An 18,848-nucleotide genomic window follows, 5' to 3' on the forward strand; every position below is an offset into this window, starting at 1 on the left:
GGGACTATGAGGAACATATTGCAAAAAATATAAAGACCAACAATATTTTTTTTTTCAAATATATTAGAAGCAGGAAACCAGCCAGGGAGGCAGTGAGGCCCTTGGATGATCAAGGGGTAAAAGGATTACTGAAGGAGGATAGGGAAATGGCTGAGAAGCTGAATGCATTTTTTGCCTCTGTCTTCACTGTGGAAGACGAGAAGTGTTTGCCCGCTCCAGAACCACTAATTTTGGAAGGGGTGTTGAAAGACCTGGGTCAGATTGAGGTGACAAGAGAGGAGGTCCTACAACTGATAGACGAATTAAAAACTAATAAGTCACCAGGTCCAGATGGCATACATCCAAGAGTTCTGAAAGAACTCAAAGTTGAACTTGTGGATCTCCTGACAAAAATATGTAATCTTTCATTGACATCTGCCTCCGTTCCTGAGGACTGGAAGGTAGCAAATGTCACCCCCATCTTTAAAAAGCGTTGCAGAGGAGATCCGGGAAATTACAGGCCAGTCAGTCTGACTTCAATACCGGGAAAGTTGGTAGAAACCATTATCAAGGACAGAATGAGTAGGCACATTGATGAACATGAGTTATTAAGGAAGACTCAGCAAGGGTTCTGTAAGGGAAGATCTTGCCTCACTAACCTGTTAGAATTCTTTGAGGGGGTGAACAAACATGTGGACAAAGGAGACCCAATAAATGTTGTTTACCTTGACTTCCAGAAAGCTTTTGATAAAGTTCCTCATCAAAGGCTCCTTAGAAAGCTCGAGAGTCATGGAGTAAAAGGACAGGTCCTCTTGTGGATCAAAAGCTGGCTAATTAATAGGATGCAAAAAAAAACCCCTATTGTGTCAAGAAACAATTGACAACTTCCAAAAAATTAATACGTTGTATTATAGAAAATATCCAGACCAAATACCAATATTCAGACATTAAAGAACAAAGAACAATCCCATATAAACATTCTCAAAGGATGACTCCGAAACAATCTTCATACAGTCTGTAAGGAGTACTAAGACTCAAGTGTAAAGTTCAAACGGAGTCCTTCCATGGCGTCGGCTTCAAAGGAGAAATTCTTTCCTTCACGCAACCACCGGTTTGAATTGCGTTCCACTGCCTTTACAGCTTCTTAAGCCAACTCTGAAAGGTCCTCAGACCAATATCTCTCCCAGCGCATACAGGATACAGCACTGGGAGAGACTAGGGGTCTGGCCCTGCATTTTTGGGCAGCAGGCTAGCATTGATGTTGTGAATGCTGGTTTTGCATGTCTTCCAAACTCAGTTTAAAATTAGTATTAACTTTTAAAACACTTTCTGGCTTGAGCTACCTGCTTGAACTACCACCAGTCTCCATATGTTCCCATCTCCCAGAAGGCTGTTTCTACATGATGAGGGCATATTGCTTTCATCACCACTGTGAATGAAGAGGCATTTGCGTTAACAACAGAGCTTCCCCATGGGATTTATCTGAGCACTTTCCTGTCATCAGCCCCTTATACCCATGATTTTCCATGCCATGTTGCCAGGAGGCTTTTTGAGGGCTTTTTAATAATTGGTAATTAGCATTATAGTGCTATAGAATTACTGTTTTTTTTTCTAAAAGCTGTCAAAAAGCCCTCTAGTAGCCCAGTAGGAAAAATGGTGGCCTTGAAAGACTGACAGAAATAAAATCACATCAGTGTTTGCAGAACCTTTGAAAAAGTGCACCTTTCTGTCTAGATGGAAAGCTGGTACATTTGGACTATGGTTTTTCCCCTCAAAGATTGGAGTCAAACAGGTATGGAAAAGCAAGTGCTGAGAATGGAGAAAACCTAGAAAGAGGACAATTGAGCATTTCATAATGTAGTAGATGCTTCACACAGAAAACAAAAACAAAATTCTGTTCCAGCTTGGTGGAAAAGGTGGGGAAATGCCTCTGTGTTGTATCTTATGAAGATATGAGCAGAATGTGGATGTTGATTTCACTGATGGTTTTATTCACAATGATTGTCTCCTTGGCATTTGTAAACTATCCTAAACTCAGAAAAGGCAGTAATAAATACTTTCAGTAAATGGATAGACTAAAGAATGTACATCCCAATCCTACAGCCTTGAACATAGAAGACATAGTAAAAATAATAATAAGTTTTTATTTATACCCCGCCCTCCCCGCCAAGGCAGGCTCATGCATGAATTCATGCATAAAGAAATATATAAAAGTGATTGTATATAGACTCTATAGCGGCGTTTCCCATTTACCGGGTTCCCACTAGGGATGTGCAAGAAAAAAAAATTCTGAAGTACACAGATTCTGAAGTATATGGGCGGGGGTGGAAATACGGAATCCTGTATACTTCTGAATTCTGTAGATCTATATACGGTAGATGCACGGTTATACGAATATACAGCCCCATTATACCCTATGGGCCATTGAAATCAATGGCAAATAGGGTATATTTGAAGCCACCTGGAGGGGAGGAGGTTTGAGGGATAGCCCCCAAATTTGCAGGAGACCTGCAGGGGACTCTCCCCTACAAACCCCCCAAGTCCCAAAAAGATTGGGCCAGGGGGTCCCATTCTAGGGGCACCCAAAGAGGGTGCCCCTATTCCACCATTATACCCTATGGGCCATTGAAATCATTGGCAACATAGGGCATAATTAGAGGCTACTGGGGGGAAGGAGGTTTGAGGGAGAGCCCCAAAAACTGCAAGATTGGGCCAGGGGGTCCCTGTCTTTGGTCTTTCCAAAAGACCCATTGCCAACAATGATGGGGAAAGCCCAATTAGCCACTTCCTCCACTATAATTGCTGTGGGGAAAGTGGCTCAGGCCAGAGGGGCGTTTGAGGGAGAGTCTCCAAAACTGCAGGGCAGCTTCAAGGGACTCCCCAGCATGAAACCCCCCTGGCCCAAAAAGACTGCACACATCTGTGGGCATCCCAAAAGGAACACTGCTCCCAATTGTGAGAAAAAACCAATTAGAGCCACTTCCTCACTGTAATTGTCGTGGGAAAAGTGGCTCTGGGGAGCAGGAGGTTTTGAGGAGAGCCCCCCAAACTGCTATTCAGCTTCAGGGCACTGTCCCACACAAAACCCTGCAGGCCTGGAACCAATATAAATCCAGTTGCCAACGTCACTGCCACACAAACACAATCTGCTCAAGGTCTTCTCTGCAGACCTAGCTGCAGCAAACCTAGATGCCAGCTCTTCAGCCCCAAACAACACGGGGAGAGCTGGCCAAGCACAACAAGCATGCTGGCTCTGGGTCTCTCACCCAGGTGCCAGTTTCCCTGCCACAGAACACACAATCTACAGATGCCAGCTCTCCAGCCCTGCCCCAAACAACACAACTCTCAAACAACTGAGAAGTGGTGGACCACCACACCTAGCTCCACATCATTCTGTATCTGACACAAAGCAAGAAGCATTCTGACTTACCTTGAGTGATGGATGGTTGGCTGGTCCAGGCTCTTTTGCATTACCCAGGGTGCACCACGAGGAGGCGAGCCAGAATTGTACCCCAAATGAGGGCCTCAGATTGTGTGAGAGGAAGGCAACCATTCTCTCTCAGCTCAGCAACACACCAGCATCACTGTCCCATTAGAGGGACCTCAGCATTGGTATGGCTGCTGGCTGCCTGGCACCATCACTGGCACCTCCCTCTTTCTTCCTCCTTCTTCTGAAAAAAAAACCTGGGTTATCCAGGCTGGGCCTGTGGGTGCTGTCAGTTACAGTTGGGGGCTGCAATGTCCCTTTCAGTATTATTAGGCATGTGTGGATGGGGGACTGGGGAAATTTGGATCGCTTTGCAATTTTTAAACCAGCATTCACTTTTGGTTTGGGGAGGGCTGAGGGGTGGGGGGGGATGCACTGCCAATCAATTTGTGAGTGAGTTTTTGGGCTGTCTTTGGACTCTAGTCTATTTTTAGTGGAGGAGCGTTTTACAACCACCTTCCAAGTACGGGCCAAGAGAGGATGCAGGCACAAGTAGGTGCTCACTTCATTCAATCTCAAAGTCCATGTTTGGGGAGCCGAACAGAGGCAAGTTGACCTTCAGGAAGATCAACTGCTGAACTGTCCAGGGTTGCAGGCGATTGCGATGTGGGCAGACAATATTGCCCATATGCGAAAAGACGCACTCGCTCTGCACGCTCGTCGATGGGCATGAGAGGAACGCCTTGGCCACGGAGGAGAGGGCCGGCCAGACCTCCTCCTTCATGACCCAGTAGTCCAAAGGAGACGCTTCCTGCAGGTCAAGGGGCTCCAAAAGATAGTCCCTCACCATCACAGCACCCATCTTCACTCTCAGTGCCCTACCGCTCGTAGAGGGGCCAACAACCCGCCCGATGAGTGTCACCTCAGGACTCTTCGTGGCGTGAGTCTGGTAGGAAACACTGCCTAGCTGGGGAGGTTGGGGATGAACAACAGCAGTGGAAGTGGCAGATGAGCTGCTTCCACCCCCCTCCTCCTCAACTACCGGCACTGGGCCCACCCTGACTCTGCAACACTGGACCTTCTGGGAAAGCTCGTCTCGCCAGCGATCGAACTCGTTGGCCCGCTCGGCGACTGTGCCCTTAAAACGCGGGTCTAACATGGTCGCCATCATGTAGACCTTATCCTGGGTGAAAGTCTGAACGTGGGCCTCAAGCCCTTCCTGCAGCCTAACAACCAGGGCGCGCACCACTGGAAGAATGTCTGCACGGCCTTGAGCTGGCACTAGAAACGAGGCCAGGTCCTCACGGGCCATCTGGACCATGGGGACGACCAGTGCGATGCTCGCCGTGTCAGACGAGAGCATTTCTGTGTGGGTCTTGAAGGGCCCAAGAACCTCCACAGTCTGAGAAATGACCACCCAATCTTCTTGGGTGAGACGGTTCTCATCCTGAAAGACCCTCGTCTCAGAGACAAAGGCATCCAGGGCTGCTCTCTGCTCCACCATGCGCTCCAGCATGGCACAGGTGCAGTTCCAGTGTGTGCTGACATCACCGATCAGGTGGTGCCCTGGCACGCCTGTCAGTGTCTGTTTCTCACGCAGCCGATACAAGTCTGTATTGCTGCGTGAGAAGTGACCCGTGATGTGCCAACACTTCTGGAGCAGAAGTCAGTACTCATGGGTCACGGCTAGATACCGACGATGCTGGCTTTTCGTCTGGCCCAATGCTTCCTTAACCATGAGGTGGAGAAGGTGGGCCATGCAAGGAAGGCGTTTTAGGGCCTGACGCTGGACAGCCGCCTTGATGTTGGCACCACCATCAGTCACCACGAAGCCCGTGGCGACGTCCCCGCTGCCTACCCAGCCCTCTAACTGCCGTGAGAGGATGGCTCTGAGAGTGTCCACCGTGTGCTTCGGCATGCAGCAAGGCCCAGCGATAGCCGGCCTGGTGGCCCTGACCCTGCCTGTCGCTACTGCCACCCCCACCCTGCACCAATGCGCAGTCAGGGAGAGATACCCCTTGAATGCATGTTGGGAGCTCCAGATATCTGAGGTGAAATGCACAGTCCTCCCGGCAGCAGAGGGAATATGCTTTTTCCCCCTCCCCTCCACCCCTTTAGTCTTCTCCTTGGCCTTGCCCCCAGGACCCCTCTTCTGCTGCCTGTCACTCATGTCACTCTTGGCCAGTCTCACACAACTTGAACTGAGAGTGGGATTTTTTACAAACCTAACTCACTGCACTGTACCCTGAACCAACAGGTGCCCTGACTTCTTTTTAAGAACCCTCCCACCAAAACTTGTTTGTTTGTTTTTTTGGTCCCTAACCTGTCCCTCTTTGGGTTGGGGTAGTAGTAGTCTGGTAAAGTTTAGGAGACTAGGTGATCCTGCCTCTACCTGGCTACAGTTTTTAAAAGGCTACCTTGAGATGAAGGCAATCCTGGTTATATCCTCCTAGTTAAACTTCTCCTAACTAGATCCTGGGACAAACCTGATTTCCTTGCAAACTAGAAATCAGGTGTCCCCTATAACTAGATAGAAGCTGTGGTTTACCCTATGGAAATCTAAGGATGCACCAGCTTTCAGTAGCTGAAAGCAAGATGCACTGCAACCCTAGTCTCTTTAAAAGGGAGTCTGATGTGGCCTAGTAGTCACGCTGCCTTTTATGAGAAACCTAAAATCTTTTTAAATCACCCCTATCTGGCCTACTTGAATTTTGAAAGGAAATAAAGCCCTAAACTGGATTAATTTTTTTTTAATTTCAAAAAACACAATCCCTAAAAACACCCTTATTAGTGGGGCAGCCTATGTAGTGGCACTAGCCAAACCGAAAGCACACTCAGACTCCAAAAATAACCCTATAAAAACATGAAAGTGACCCATCCCACACACACCCTCACCAACCCCCACACTAACCAGAGGTAATTAAAAAACAACAAAACGTGACAGAAAGAAACCCCCCCCCCGGCCAAAAAACCCCCAGCACAATCAGAAAAGGCCAAGCAACTCAACTGTTAAAAAAGTGGCCTTTTCACCAATAAGAAACCTCAGGCCAAATCAGTCAACAACACCCCCCCCCCCAAAAAAAAAACCAGAACCAGGAAAAGGGGGACAACAGGACAGGAGGATGCAAAACCTGCAGCAATAGAGAATAGATCCAAACAGAAGGCCAACACAAACTCAACTGTTAAAAAAGTGGCCTTTTAAACAATGAAAATTAGGCCAAACAGCACCTCCCCCCAAGAACCAGAACCAGAAGAGAAAAGGAACAACAGCAGCACAACATAGCAGCAAGAAATCAAACACAGAATCTTTTTAAACAATAAAAAACTTAACTTTTAACAATACAGGAACTTTTCTACCCCCCCCCCCACCCCCCCAAAAAACCCTTCACCCTAACCTCAAGAAATGCAAGCCACCCAAATCAGGAAAAGTAAAAGGACACTGCACTTTTAAAAGTCCTCTCACTAAAGTAAGATATGGGCAAATTGGCAAAAAAACCCCACCCCAGGCCCCCTCCCCCAGCAGAACCCCCTAACCCCAAATAAGCTACCCACCACCCAAATCTGGATAAGTAAAGGGACTCTGAGTCTTAAAAAGTCCTTTTACCAACTAAAATAAAAACAAGAACCCCAAGATTGTCTTACATCTTCTCTACTCCAGGCAAGTCTGGTAAGGCTGAGCGAGAGCAGAAGCAGCTGAGGCCAAGGGCCAGCACAGCACAATCTCTCTCACACACCAACACACACCAACACAGCAGCAATGGAGGAGTCCAGCCAGGCAGACTCCTTAAAAAGGTTCTCTGGCCCTACAGACAGCAGTTTCAAAAAAATAGCACTGCTCTGTGATTGGTCAGACATCAAAAGAACAATAATGTTGCTGATGGCTGGGGGATCAGCTACACAACAGCCCTGCAAAACATGCATTTGCAATACATTTTGCAAATGCATGCTTTGGATTGGCTGCTGGGGCTCCTCTTCCCCCTTCCCCCTCCCTGATCCCAGGGAGGCTATGGGAGAAGCAGGAAAAGGCTACCAAAGGCGGGAAAGGAGGCAAGCAGCTCCCCTGAGGCTGCAGAAGCCCCTTTCCCGCCTTTTGCATTGAATTCCGTATACTTCCAAATATTTATACGGAAGTATACGGGTTGTCATACTCGACTTCCGCATAATGGGCCCCAATTGGATTCGGCTGTATACCATTCCGTATACAGCCGAATCAGGGGTGATTCGGCGGTTGATTCAGTTTGGCCGAACCAAATGCACACCCCTAATTCCAACCTGGTAGTGGGCCATGGATGGCTTTTTGCCGGGCCATGGATGCTTCGCCACGCTGCCCATGCTCTCCCTCCCGTTGCTGCATCCCTTGTCTCCTCGGCCTTTGCCCCACCCCTGGGCCAGCTCTCCGGCTATCCTTTTGTTCCAGCAGGCGCAGGCTGCTAGGGACATCGTGGCTGCTGCAGCTTCAGCTGCTCAGGCCTGGGTGTTGCTTCTCTCCCCCTCCCCCCGCTGCCATTGCGGAGACCATTGGGGCTAGCCACAGCTCTCTTGGCGGCGCTGTCATCGGGCACTGCCAAGTCCGGCCAGGGAGGCTGTGCCGAGAGGACATGTTGTGTGGGACTGGATCTGCTGCTGCTCCTTGTTGCTGCATTGGGGCCTGACTGGGCACCACTATCCCTGTCCCTTGCTCGAGCCCAATGGGGCCCCAACACAACAACGAGGAGCAGCAGTGGTGCCAGTCCCACCCAACACGTCCTCCTGGTGCAGCCTCCCTGGCCGGACCTCACAGCGCCCAATGACGGCACTGCCAAGAGAGCTGCGGCCAGCTCTGATGGTCTCCATGATGGCGGTGGGAGGAGCAACATCCAGGCCTGAGCAGCTGAAGCAGCAGCAGTCCCCAGCAGTCTGCACCTGCCAGAGCAATAGAATAGCAGGAGGAAGACTGGCCTGAGGGTGGGGCAAAGGCCGAGGGGGAGAGGGATGCAGCAACAGGAGGGCTGTGAGACAGGCAGAGGGGTGAATAGGGAAGGGAGAAGGCACATGGGACGGAGGTGTGGGGCAATAAAGGGAAAAGGATGGTGGTCAGAGGGAAGCTTTATTTCCCACTCCCCCCTTTGTCAGTCTGTTCTTTCTTTCTTTCTTTCTTTCTTTCTTTCTTTCTTTCTTTCTTTCTTTCTTTCTTTCTTTCTTTCTTTCTTTCTTTCTCTCTCTCTCTCTCTCTCTCTCTTTCTGTCAGTCAGTCTTTTCCTGTCTTCTCTCTCTCTCTCTTTGTCAGTCAGTCTCTTCATTCCTTCCTTCCTTGCTATTGCTAATCTGAGTAGACCGGGGGGGGGGGGAGGAAAAGCTTATTCCCAGGCTATGTTTTCCCAGGCTGAGAGCATTATATATTTTTAGTTTTCTGCATGTGATCCTTGTGGTTTTTCTCAATATATTTTTTTTGAAGATTGCATTGCAAAATCCCACTATTCTACCTTTCCTAAACAAAATAATGCAAGAATTTTAAGCATGTTTGTACTTTCCTATCTCCCAGCTCCACTCTCAAAGTCTCCTGGCTCTACCCCCAAATTTTAGTGGGCCACGAAGGAGAAGTGTAGAAATAACCGGGTCATGGGGGGGAAGGAGTTTGGGAAACCCTGCTCTATAGAAATGATAACAAAGTGTTTTATGGTGCAGTACAGTGACATCAGCATTGGCACAATTATTATTTGCAGTTTCCTCATTGCCACGCTAATGTCATTTCAGCACTAGCTTGTTTTATTTTCTTCTTCTATCCTTAATGGTCCCAAAAACTTACACAAATATTCAAATTTTGCATTTAAAAAACCCAAGGAAATTTAATTTTCTGTCCATCACATTTGTACCCCGCCCTTTCTCCGAAAAAACTCTATAAGGTAGGTTAGGTTGTGAGAAACTGTATAGCCTAAGGTCACCAGTGAGCTTCACAGAGTAGTGGTAACTTAAAATCATGTCTCCCAGATCCCCTTACAACATTATACTCTCTACATCACAGTGGGTTCAATATTAGTTTCCTAAGTATACCATGAGAACCTCCCAGACTACTGTGACTCTGAGAAAATTGTTACACGTGATCATTCCGAGCAAGAATTGCCATGACTTCCCAGCAGCATTTCCCTATCCTGTGATAATCTCCATACATAAGCCTTTTGATAAATGAACTCATTGGCAGTTGGGGCTTCAAAAATTCTGGAGATAGTTCATTCTGGAGATCATTCCCTAATGAAAGATATACTGTCACCAGTACTCCCTCTAAACTGTGGAGTCTTGTGAGCAAAAATTCTACTTCGTGAGCTACTGGCATTAAAGTCGTGAGCAAGTGATGTGGCCACTGCATAAATTAGTTTGCTTTGGGGCCTTCCTTCCTGAGCTAAGACAAAAATGTGTGAGCCAGAGGCTAAAAAACTATGAGCTAGCTCACACTAACTCAGCTTTGTGGGAACATTGACTGTCACTCCACCTCCTCCAAAAAAAGTGAGACTACAACTTGCATGGTTAATGTCATCACAGACTACATAGGCACTCTTTCGTGCCCACACATCTTGGCTTCCCTAAATTAATCAGCCATAGACCTGAAGAAAAAATAATCATTATTGAGCAGACTACAGTCTGAGATCCTGGAGAACTGCTACTAGTCTGAGTAGACAATACTGACTTCGATGGACCAAGGCAGTTTGATGTGTTCAACACCTAAATTATTCAGGTGTGAATCTTAAGATTTTTCTTTTATCCTAGGGATGACACGCAAACTTCTACATATTTATTAGATTTTTATCCCACTGTTCCCCCAAAGACCTCAGAGCGGTGTATTTTAATGCAGTGTGTAGTAAGGACATGTCCATGTAGATAAGGCCTCTTGTTTAATCGTCTAAATTCACTCTGGGAAAGCCAAGAGTAAGAAAGAAATTTTTCTCCACCACCTCTCAGTCCTGTTCTAAAGGAGCTGCGGGTTTAAATGTTGACACACTGAGCACAAAGGAGAATGGGAATCTAGGGAGTGGGGCATGAGAATGCTGTTAGTCAATAGTGTTACATCACTTTTTTGGGTGGGGGGGGGAGAGTTCAGTCTAGGAATTGGCAGAAACTCTACAGTTTTACATAGAGTTTATAGAGATTCCTAGAGGGGAATTATGTCACTTCCAGGGAAAACCTGACAGAATGTTGCAAGCCACTGGTGATTTAAAAAAAAAAAATTCTACTGACTGGAGCAGTAATGGGAAATGAGTGCTGGGGGTGTAGGAACCCTCACTGCCAGCAGGAACATGGCAGCCTTAGGGACAATGATACATATATTTATTTTATTTATAACCTTCCCCATACGGGCTCAGGGCAGCTAACAACCAATAAAACAACAAGATATAAAACATTAAAGCAATAATATTCAATAAAATCAATAAATTACAAAACTTGATGGTGGTCATGGTGCTCATATGAACATATGAACATATGAAGCTGCCTTATACTGATTCAGACCCTTGGTCCATCAAAGTCAGTATTGTCTTCTCAGACTGGCAGCGGCCCTCCAGGGTCTCAAGCTAAGGTTTTTCACACCTATTTGCCTGGACCCTTTTTTGGAGATGCCAGGGATTGAACCTGGGACCTTCTGCTTCCCAAGCAGATGCTCTACCACTGAGCTACCGTCCCTCCCCCTGAGCTACCGTCCCTCCCCTAATGCTCTGTCGGACGATATTATCAGTTCTTAGGCATCACAATTGTCTCCCCTTCGTTATTAAATGACATACAAAAAAGTTGTTTCCCCTTAGTTATTAAATGACATATAAAAAGCCCTTGGAACTGTGGTAGGTCCTGCAGGGCTCTTATGTTCTCAGGGAGCACATTCCACCATGTGGGAGCTGCTACAGAGAAAGCCCTGGTCCTGGTGGTAGTTAGTTGGGCTTCCTTCGGTCCATGGATCATTAACAAATTCTGAGATACTAATCAACTGGAGCATTGACACAAATTGATGACACTTTTAGGTTAGCTGGGATAGAATTTTGAAATCAGGAATACTGAAATAAACTTACTTCTATCTCAGCAGGAAATAAAAAACATACCTTTTAAATCAGAATGATATCAAGTGTACCATAGTATACCCTGGAGCTGCAGAGGATGAAGTGGCAACTTAGATGGCTAGAGCAAGTGTGGCAGTGTTTTTATGATGTGGAGTCAAGAACTTTTTATAGAATGTTTATGAAGGTCTATGAGAAGACAGTTGTAGTGTATTGTGCTGTATGAAGTAGCACCGCATGGCCACGCAGCAAAGGTGTCCAGGGGAAGTCCCTTGGTCCCTCTGTGCAGCGCGGGAAAGTCTCCGCCAATCAAGACCAGTGGCGGGAAGTTTGACTGGCCAGGATTGGACTGGCCAGCTGGAGGGCTGTTCTGGGAAGAATGTATATAAAGCGGGTCCCGGCCCGCGTTGCCCTGTTCCGTAATGTACCTTCTAATAAAGTATGTTGCCTTCTACACGTCTCGTCACTGAGTACATTACACTGGCGACGAAGGTGGGATCTGGCTAGGAAGACTTCCCCAGTCGAAAGCAGCTGACCTGGCTGGAGACGAGGAAGGCACAGGACCGCAAGAGACTGAGACGTCCGCCGCCACAATGGCGAACTCTAGCGTAATGACGGGCCATCTTGCTGAATTCAACCCTGACCACCCCGAACGGTGGGAGACCTACACTGAACGGGTCGAGTGCTACTTGAGGGCAAACATGATCACGGATGACAACCTAATGAGAGACGCCCTGTTGAGCATCTGCGGAGAGGGAACCTTCAAAATCGCACGCGGCCTCTCTGCCCCAGTGAAGCTCACCAAGAGGACATACGGGGAGGTCGTCAGACTCCTCACAGGGCACTTCTCGCCCCAACTTGTCGCCTGCCGATTCCTCTTTCACAAGAGGGATCAGAAGCCCGGGGAAACGGCTGCAGTCTACCTGGCCGCTCTCCGCCAGATTGCAGGAAACTGCAGTTTCGACAAGCGGGAGGAGGCTCTGAGGGACTGATTCATCTGGGGCCTCCGGGACGAAAGGCTGCAGCAGAAGCTCTTCGCCAAGGAAGAGCTCACCCTCCAACAAGCCTTCAACGAGGCGACGGCCTTGGAGAGGGCCACCAAAGCGTACAGTCACCCACGTGGAGAGGCAGTCCACCATGAAGAGATCGGGAGGATGATCAGGAGGACGAAGAGGCTTTCCAGCTCCGGCAGCCACAAGGAGCGGACCCAAGAGCCCTCACGAGACAGCGAGCGATGGAGAGACTTCCCACCATCAAATGTGCCAGCTGCGGCGACCCCCACAAGAGGAGGGACTGTCCATACCGCAACATGGACTGCCGGAGCTGTGGAAAGATGGGCCACATCGCTCGCATTTGCCGGGCCAAGAACAGCCGCCGGCGACCGACAGCGCATCACGAGTCCACCGAGGCCCACACGACAGCATCTACCAGCCTGCAGGCATTGAACTTGCCCCTCTCCGCCCCCGACAAGGTCAAAATGACGGTCCTCATCAAGGGCGCCCCCTGCCTCATGGAGGTGGACTCGGGTTCCTCCATCTCCATAATTTCGGAGGAAACCCTTAGGAAACTATGTCCCCGCCGCTGCCTCACCCTGAGGCCGGCTGACTTTGTTCTGAGGGACTTCCAAAAAAAACCGGTGCACATCGTGGGCTGGGCCCAGGTACTGATAGAGAGATGGAACTTCAGGGGTCCCCTGGACATTCTGGTGGTCAAGCGCCAGCTCACCACCCTACTGGAGCTCGCCTGGTTCCAACCATTAGGGATCCAGTTAGTGGGGGTGGAGCAAGTGCAGATGAGCAGTTTTGAGGACGTCTGCCGAGAGTTTCCAGCAGTTTTCGACGGGTCCCTGGGGAGTTACAAAGGGCTGCCCATCACCCTGCCGCTCGATCCCCTGATCAGACCGATATGGCTCAAGGCGAGGCGAGTCCCATTCGCCTTAAAATCTAAGATAGAGGCGGAACTGGACTGCCTCACAGCCCAGGGAGTCTTGGAACCAGTGTCTTACGTGGCCTGGGAAACCTCCATAGTCACACCGGTGAAGCCAAATGGGGACGTGAGAATCTGCGCTGACTACAAGTGCACGATAAACAAAGCACTCCAGGACAACCCCTATCCTGTCCCGGTGGTCAGCCACGTACTGGCAGCATTAGCGGGGTCCAAAATTTTTGGGAAGCTGGATTTGGCACAAGCATACCAGCAACTACCAGTTGACGCCAAGACAGCTGAGGCACAGACCATCATGACCCACAGGGGAGCCTTTAGGGTGCGGAGGCTACAATTTGGGGTTAGCGTAGCTCTGGGGATTTTTCAGAGCATAATGGACTCTCTCCTTAAAGCGATCCCCGGAGTGTAGCCATTTTTCGATGACGTTCTAATCGCCGCCCCAGACACAGAGGAGTTCAGCAGCAGCCTGCGAGAGGTCCTCCGCCGTTTCCAAGCGGCGGGGCTAAAAGTGAAAAAAGAAAAATGCTTGCTAGGGGTTCCGAGGGTGGAGTTCCTGGGGTTTGCCGTGGACGCAGCGGGGATCCACCCGACGAAGGACAAGACCAGGGCCATAGTCCAAGCCCCGGCCCCCACATGCAAGGCGGAGCTACAAAGCTTCTTGGGGTTGTTGAACTTTTACCATTCGTTCTTGCCCCACAAAGCCGCCATCGCTGAACCGCTCCACCGGCTGCTCGATAAACAAGCCTCGTAGGTTTGGGGGAAACAGCAAGCCGCAGCGTTCCAAGCGGTCAAAGATCTACTGGTCTCCAATGCAGTGCTCCACCACTTCGATGAAGCCCTGCCGCTGATCTTGGCCTGTGACGCTTCCCCGTACAGGGTGGGTGCAGTCCTGAGGCACCAACTCCCGGACGGGAGGGAGGTTCCGGTGGCGTATTATTCCAGGACCCTTACCTCCGCAGAACGGAACTATGCCCAAATCGATAAGGAGGCTCTGGCGATTGTGGCCGGAGTAAATTTAATGATTACCTGTACGGCAGGCGGTTTACCATTGCCACGGACCATAAGCCGCTCCTGGGCCTCCTCGCTCCTGACCGCCAGACCCCGCCAGCGGGTCCTGAGGTGGAACCAATTCCTAAACTCATACACGTACACCCTGTTGCACCGCCCGGGCAAGGCCATGGGACACGCTGACGCCCTGAGCCACCTGCTGCTCCCGTCGACAGACCCCGATCCTGCCCCAGCCCACCATGTGATGCCAGGGGAGTCTTTACCCGAGCGGCCCCTCCACGCCACTGAGGTGGCTTGGGCCACGGGAAGGGACCGCATACTCGCTCGAGTTTCTGACTGGGTGGGAAGGGGGTGGCCCACGGGCAAGGTAGGCACGGAGTTCAAACCTTTCTCTTCGCACAGAGATGAGCTATCCACCAACAAGGGATGCATACTCTGGGGTAGCAGGGTGGTGGTTCCCCCCCCCCATGCGGAAGCAGGTGTTAGCCGCCCTTCACGAAACACACCCGGGGATAGTGAGGATGAAAGCCCTGGTCCGCAGTTATGTTTGGTGGCCGGGGATGGATGAAGAGATAGAGGGTTGGGTGAAATGGTGCCAACCCTGCCAGGAATCCCGGCCTGATCCACCGTGCGACCCCGTCCACCGCTGGGAGTCCAACCGGTGGCCGTGGTCCCGTCTGCACTTAGATTTTGCAGGACCCTACCAGGGCCAAATATTCTTCATACTGGTAGACGCATATACTAAGTGGCTAGAGGTAATCCCCGTAGCTTCCACCTCAACAGCGGCGGCGGTTAGAGCTTTGCGAAGAGTATTTTGCACGCACGGAATCCCCGATACCCTGGTCACAGATAACGGGACGGCCTTCACCTCCCGGGAGTTCCGGGAGTTCCTAGATAGGTACTTGATCAAACACGTCCGGTCCGCCCCCTTCCATCTGGCAGGCTGAGCGAATGGTGCATACCACCAAGGAAGCCCTGGGGCGGATTGTACAGGGGGACTGGGACCACCGCCTGGCAGCCTTCTTGTTCCACAATAGGATTACCCCTAACCCCCTCACCGGGTCGAGCCCCGCGGAACTACTAATGGGTAGGAAACTAACCACAAGGCTAGACCGGCTACATCCAGACAGGGCCACCGACGTCCGCAGCATACCCGAGATCAGGGAAGCGGTGCGGGGGTTCTTCCCGGGGACCCTGTATATGCGAAAAACTTCGCAAATGGCCCTGAGTGGGTAGCAGCCCGGGTGCTCCGGGTGACGGGATCCCGTTCTTACGAGGTCTCGACAGAGGGGGGCCAGATCTTAAGGCGGCACATAGACCAGCTGTGCCGCCGAACCTGGTTGGAGGAGCCAGCCGAAACCGGGGAAGCAGCAAGCGGAGATGAGTCAGCCACAGAGCCACCCGAAGTAATCCCACAGGCGCCAACCCTGCCGACGTACGATTTCCCGGGACAGGCAGACCCGGAACCGCAACCTGGGTCGGCCGACCAGCCGCCAGACGCAAGTCCACGAGAGGAGACCCCCCTTCCCGGGGACCGCTCCAACGCCCCAAGCAACCCCGAGGCGATCTACCCAGGAACACAAGGCTCCCGCATACTTGCAAGATTATGTACAGTGAACTAGGGGGGGAGGAGTGTAGTGTATTGTGCTGTATGAAGTAGCACAGCGTGGCCACGCAGCAAAGGCGTCCAGGGGAAGTCCCTTGGTCCCTCTGAGCAGCGTGGGAAAGTCTCTGCCAATCAAGACCAGTGGCGGGAAGTTTGACTGGCCAGGATTGGACTGGCCAGCTGGAGGGCTGTTCTGGGAAGAATGTATATAAAGCGGGTCCCGGCCCGCGTTGCCCTGTTCTGTAATGTACCTTCTAATAAAGTATGTTGCCTTCTACACGTCTCGTCACTGAGTACATTACAACAGTGAAGTCCGCAAAGAGGGAATTCTATGTGGCCTCCACTGCATCTGTAAAATCATGCCCAGCCCAATTATTTAGGACATTAACAACAGTACTGACAGGCAGCGGCGTCACTAGGGCGGGACAAAGGGGGCCATTGCCCCCCCCAGAGCATTGTCATTGGCCCCAGGCACTGACCCATGGCCCCCCCAAGTTGGCCCCAGGCACTGATCGTCCAGCCCCTGCCCCCAAATTCCCGCCTCAGCTAACCCGGCTGGGACCAATTAAATGCAGGGGAGAACCAGGGACAGGGGAGCGGCAGTCCCCCCCAGCACCCACCCGAGCCGACGGAGCCCGCAGCAGGACTTGAGGTAAGGGGTCTGAGCCGGCGGATGGGGTGAGAAGCCTCGGGGGGGGGCAGCGTGGGTGAGGCTGGAGGAGGCCTAGGCCCCAATCCGGGAAACCAGCAGCTGCTTCGTAGGCGGGCAAGCGGGCAGGCAGGGCGGCTTCCTTTCTGCTCCTCTCGGGCTCCCCAGGGTCTACAAGACGGCGCATGGAAAGGAGTCCCTTTCTCACAATACAAGAACTCGTGGGCATTCGATGAAATTGCTGAGCAGACAGGTTAAAACGGATAAAAGGAAGTACTTCTTCACCCAAAGGGTGATTAACATGTGGAATTCACTGCCACAGGAGGTGGTGGCAGCCACAAATATAGCCACCTTCAAGAAGGGTTTAGATAAATATATGGAGCACAGGTCCATCAGTGGCTATTAGCCACAGTGTATGTGTGTATATAAATTTTTTTGCCACTGTGTGACACAGAGTGTTGGACTTGATGGGCCGTTGGCCTGATCCAACATGGCTTCTCTTATGTTCTTTTGAGTCCCCCGCCCACTTGCAAGGAAGGAAGCAGGAGGGAAGAAGGAAGGGAGCCCCCGGGAGGGAGGGAGGGAGGCGGAAACGAGAAGCCGGGGAGCGGTTTCCCGGTGAGTCTGGCGTGCTGTGGCTGCTTCACCCAGAGGCCTTCGGGGAATGGAGCAAGCGGACTGGCGGGCAGGCCTTCCCCGCCAAGGAGCTGCAGAGAGGGACAGACGGGTTGCCAGCCATTGTCCCCCTCGAGCTCAGTCGGCGGAGAACCACCCACGGCCCCCCCCCCGCCTGGGACCCCGCCAGCCGTGCTTCTGGCTTGCCTGCATGGTCCTTGCTTGGAGGGCAAGCCGAGGCTGGCGGGCGAGGGAGGGAGGAGAGCTCTTGGGCCCTGGATGGACGGAGGGATGAAAGGAGCCTCCTCCTAACGCAGCCGGTCCCACTCCGGAGTCGCGCCGCAGCCAGCTGGGAGCTGCTGGTTTCCTCGGCCGCTTTGGAGGGGGCCCTCGGAAAGGTGGGAGCCGCTTCAGGGCTGGCGTTTGGTGCATTTGGCGGCCGTGGAGGCGGGGGGTGGGGGGTGCGCGCATGAGAGAGCGCCGGTCCAAAACCAGAGAAATCAAACCGAAGGGAGGGATGTGTGTGTGTGGATGTGTGCAATTGCTGCCAAATTCACTTGGCCCCAGGGTGCAACCCACCCCAGTGACGCCACTGCTGACAGGCAACCAAAGGGTTAGGGAATTGGACATCGGCTGTGAGGCCTTTGTGACTTATTTTGCAGATAAAATCCTGACTCTCCACCAGGATCTCCCAGCCACAGTAGATACGGGACGGGAACTGAAAGCCCCATTGTCCGCCTTGGGGCCCTTTTTGGACCACTCCAGTCGACCTCTGGAAGATGTGGACAGGATCATAAGTACATAAGAGAAGCCATGTTGGATCAGGCCAATGGCCCATCCAGTCCAACACTCTGTGTCACACAGTGGCCAATATATATATGTGGCCAATATATATGGCCAATATACAGTGGCCAATATATATATATACACACACACTGTGGCTAATAGCCACTGATGGACCTCTACTTCATATTTTTATCCAATCCCCTCTTGAAGCTGGCTATGCTTGTAGCCGCCGCCACCTCCTGTGGCAGTGAATTCCACATGTTAATCAACCTTTGGGTGAAGAAGTACTTCCTTTTATCCGTTTTAACCTGACTGCTCAGCAATTTCATTGAATACCCATGAGTTCTTGTATTGTGAGAAAGGGAGAAAAGGACTTCTCTCTCTACCCTCTCCATCCCATGTATAATCTTGTAAACCTCTATCATGTCACCCCGCAGTTGACGTTTTTCCAAGCTAAAGAGCCCCAAGTGTTTTACCCTTTCTTCATAGGGAAAGTGTTCCAAACCTTTAATCATTTTAGTTGCCCTTTTCTGCACTTTTTCCAATGCTATAATATCCTTTTTGAGGTGCGGTGACCAGAATTGTACATAGTATTCCAAATGAGACCACGCCATCGAATTATACAGGGGCATTATGATACTGGCTAATTTGTTTTCAGTTCCCTTCCTAATAATTCCCAGCATGGCGTTGATCTTTTTTATTGCAGTCACACACTGTCTTGACATTTTCAGTGAGTTATCTACCATGACCCCAAGATCTCTCTCTTAGTCAGTCTCTGCCAGTTCACATCCCATTAACTTGTATTTGTAGCTGTGATTC

The sequence above is a fragment of the Heteronotia binoei genome, chromosome 1 (assembly GCF_032191835.1).
Source record: "Heteronotia binoei isolate CCM8104 ecotype False Entrance Well chromosome 1, APGP_CSIRO_Hbin_v1, whole genome shotgun sequence".
Classification (NCBI taxonomy): domain Eukaryota; kingdom Metazoa; phylum Chordata; class Lepidosauria; order Squamata; family Gekkonidae; genus Heteronotia; species Heteronotia binoei.